The 523-nt window shown below is 41.3% G+C and overlaps 1 non-coding gene across 1 annotated transcript; it reads right to left on the bottom strand.

Moving 5' to 3' along the window:
- Positions 1 to 119: 119 nt before the first annotated feature.
- Positions 120 to 191, bottom strand: TRNAY-GUA. Its single transcript has one exon. It is a non-coding gene; the product is annotated as a tRNA-Tyr (tRNA).
- Positions 192 to 523: the final 332 nt, after the last annotated feature.

Genomic DNA, 523 nt, shown 5'->3' with positions numbered 1-523 from the left:
GCTCAGTTGTGTCCAACTCTTTGCGACCCCATGGACTGTAGCTTACCAGGCTCCTCAATCCATGGAATTCTCCAAGCAAGAATACTGGAGTGGGTTGCCACTTCCTTCTCCAGGGGATCTTCCCAACCCAGGGATCGAACCTGGGTCTCCTGCATTACAGGCAGACACTTTACCGTCTGAGCCACCAGGGAAGCCCATAAAGAGACTAAAGAGACAGTTAACTGCCACCTGTAATTCTTTGATTGAATCCTTGTTCAAAAGAAAAAAGCAACACAAAGTGTATTCTTGGGACAACTAGAAACATCTCAATATAGATTGGATACTAAATGGTGGTGTGAAATTACTGTTACTAGTTTAAGTAATGATATGCAGTTATCTAGGAGAATGTCTTCTTCAGAGGAGATGCATGCTGAAGTCTTTGGGGGTAAAGTGCCTCGATGTCTGCTTTCAAATGGTTCAAAAGAAAAAATGTATATATAGATGATTGATGGAAATAAAGCAAAATTTTAGGATGTTAACGATT

Source organism: Bison bison, unplaced genomic scaffold, assembly GCF_000754665.1.
Source record: "Bison bison bison isolate TAMUID 2011002044 unplaced genomic scaffold, Bison_UMD1.0 scf7180017613907, whole genome shotgun sequence".
Classification (NCBI taxonomy): Eukaryota; Metazoa; Chordata; class Mammalia; order Artiodactyla; family Bovidae; genus Bison; species Bison bison.
Note: the sequence above shows the minus strand (reverse complement) of the source record. Positions and strands in the feature narration are given on the sequence as shown.